Below are 3499 nucleotides of genomic sequence, written 5' to 3'. Positions count from 1 at the left end.
GTCGTCATCATCATCATCGTCATCATCATCGTCGTCGTCGTCATCATCATCATCATCATCATCATCATCATTGTCATCATCATCATCATCATCATCATCATCATCATCGTCACCATCATCATCATCATCATCATCATCATCATCGTCGTCGTCGTCGTCGCCATCGTCAACATCATCATCATTGTCATCATCATCATTGTCATCATCATCATTAAGGCAACCGACGTTTCGGGTTTTGATAACTATCAATAAATGTGATAAGATATGAAAATTACACATCATTATAAAAGTTTAGTGTGTCTTCTTTTTGTTTCAGACTAAATAAATTCAGATTTATAGATTAGATAATGGCTATAGTCCGAAATACAATAGTAACCAGCCACAAAGGAGGCGAAAGTTATACAGTTATAGCAAAAACAGCTTAAAATTAACCGAACAACAGTCTGGTAAATTGTCAAGAAATTTCAAGAGACTGGTTCCACTGCTGATCATCCTTGACGTGACCGAAAAAGAAGTGTACGGACCCCTCAGCTTACTAAAAGTACCAGAGAAATGAGACGGCGAAATCCTCACCGCTCCCTCAGAAAACTGGCTGCCACAGCAAACATAAGCCGAACAAAGATGTATCGAGTGCTGAAGGAGAAACTCAGGACCTACATAAGGCCATAAGACTGGAAAGAAGTCGTCTTATCTTGCGTTAGATTGCTGAAGGAACGCTGCCCAACCTGATGTTCACTGATGAAAAGAAATTTGGCATCAAACAGAGAGTAAACCACAAGAATGACCGATTTGGAGTATAACTGGATCCGTGGAGGGTTGAATCATAAATCGACGTCAAAACCCACATTCACTTATGGTCTAGGCGGCTCTGAGAGCCACTGAAAGGTTTCCCCTCGTTTTTGTAACCCCGGGTAATAAAATTAACACCCAGCGATGCATTAGCGACATTCTGGTGGCTAAACCGCTTCTATGGGTGAATGAGCACTTTCAAGGCGCACCTTGGAACCTCCAACAGGACTCGGCACCATTCCACAGCACCAAACAGGCACAACACTGGATTCAGAAAAAACATTCTGTTGTTTATAGGCAAGAATGTATGGCCCTCAAGAAGCCCCGATCTGAACCCGTGGGATTTTTTTGTTTGCTCCATTTTGGAGTGCTCGAGTCTCCTCATGCTTTGCTCGGCGCTCTGAAAGCAAAACAGCGCCAGGAATGGGTTTCGATTCCGCTAGAACAGCTGCATTCGCACTTAGACTTAAGGCTGTGATTCGAGACAGAAGTGGTCATATCGAATAAATGTGGTTGTGTCAATTGTGTTTTCATTGCAACGCTCGGACCCGAAATATATTTTGGTTTGGCAAAATTGAAAAAAGCTGGTTACCTTAATTTTGGGATACTCTGTATTATTATTATTATTATTATTATTATTATTATTATTATTATTATTATTATTATTATTATTACTATTATTATTATTATTATTATTATTATTATTATTATTATTATTATTATTATTATTATTACTGGCGAGCTAGTAGAATCGTTATCGCTCTGGACAATATGCTTTGCGGCATTTATCTTCAAATTTCATCAAAATCGACTTTGCCTTTTATCCTTTCGCAGTCAATAAAATAAGTATCAGTTGTGTACAGGGGTCGGAGTAATCCCCCAAAATTGCTAACGTTGTGTCAAAATTGGGAAACGGCATTATTCATAAACTATTACCTGGTAATTTAATTAACAGGGATGTTGTCTTGAGATTTGATGGCAATAATACTCCTCGAATCTTAAATATCCTTTTTTGGACGCTTGTTGAAAACAGGATGGTCCCTTTTCTGCAGGTCGACAATACGAATCTCAGTTCCAGTATGTATAGGTCTTTTACATAACAGTTCATGTGAAGAGCATCAATTACCACAGAACAAATAGCATTCTTCCAAAGTAGAAAGAAACTCTTTTAAAAATCCATCCGGCTGCACAGACGCGTATTAACAGGTTAAACAAATCAAGAAACATTTGTGTGGCTGACGGACAGGAAGGACTGCTTAGCCTTCCACAATCTTTTCATTTCCAGAGGAAGGTCCTGCTATTTCTAAAATTTCTCAGTTTCTTTCATCTCCACTCTGGCAGTCATTCTGTTTCCAAACGGTTCTTTGTTATCAAATTCTAGGGTCTTTCGTTTTGTCTTCTGCAATTATCGTCTTCTTGCTTCAGTAATATTCTTTTATTATATTTTTTCATTTACGTGTTTCAGTCATTTGACTGCGGCCATGCTGGAGCACCGCCTTTAGTCGAGCAAATCGACTCCAGGACTTATTCTTTGTAAGCCTCGTCATCATCGTCATCATCACTATCGTTCATGTCATTGTAAATATCACCATCACTAAAAGCATCACCACCACTATTGGTCTCTTTGCCGAACCGCTTTTAAGTTACGGGGAAGTAAACACACCAACATCGGTTGTCAAGCGATGGTGGGGGAACAAACACAGACGCACAAATACATATATATATACATACATACATACATGTGTATGTAAAAGTGAGTAAAGATATATATATATCTGTGTGTTGGTAGACATCCTAATCTGGGGGATGAGATGGCAATGTCATCCTCCTCCTCCTCCTCCTCCTCCTCCTCCTCCTCATCATCATCATCATCATCATCATCATCATCATCATCATCATCATCATCGTCATCATCACTATCGTTCATGTCATTGTAAATATCACCATCACTAAAAGCATCACCACCACTATCATCATCATCATCATTGTTATCGTCATCATCATCATTGTTATCGTCATCATCATCATCAACAAACGGAGGTGAGAGGCAATAATCATTGAACATATTCTCCTAAAACTATCAATCACGGATTATAATGACTCTCAGTCAAACATTTTCTTTGTCAGGTTTTAACTTCCTGAACGTGAAATTATAGTGCCGTGTGCATCGGTTACGTTTTTTGTTTTTGTAGGCGGAGGCGGGAACGAGAAGAATTGGAAGGCAACAGAGAACCAGTGTGGAGAGGAATGCAAGAAGAGCGAAAGTGAATATGGATTCGAGTTTGTAATATAAAGAGACCAAGGATGACAGAGAGAAAAAGAGAGAGAGAGAGAAAGAGAGTAAGAGAGAAAGAGAGACAGAGAGCGAGAGAGTAAGAGAGAAAGAAAGAAAGAGAGAGAGTGAGAGCGAGAGAGAGAGAGAGAGAGAGAGAGAGAGAGTGAGAGCGAGAGAGAGAGAAAGAGAGAGGGAGAGTTTGTGTGTGTGTGAGGATTAGAGAAAGAAAAATAAGGGAAGCTGAGCTTGAATAAAATCTCAAACACACGCATACACACATACCTACATATATACATACATCTATACATATACGTATATGTATGTGTGTATATGTGTGTGTGGTGTGTATATATGCGTGTATATATATATATATATATACATATATATATATATATATATATATATTATATACACACACACATATATATGTGTGTG

Source organism: Octopus bimaculoides, chromosome 1, assembly GCF_001194135.2.
Source record: "Octopus bimaculoides isolate UCB-OBI-ISO-001 chromosome 1, ASM119413v2, whole genome shotgun sequence".
NCBI lineage: Eukaryota > Metazoa > Mollusca > Cephalopoda > Octopoda > Octopodidae > Octopus > Octopus bimaculoides.
Note: the sequence above shows the minus strand (reverse complement) of the source record.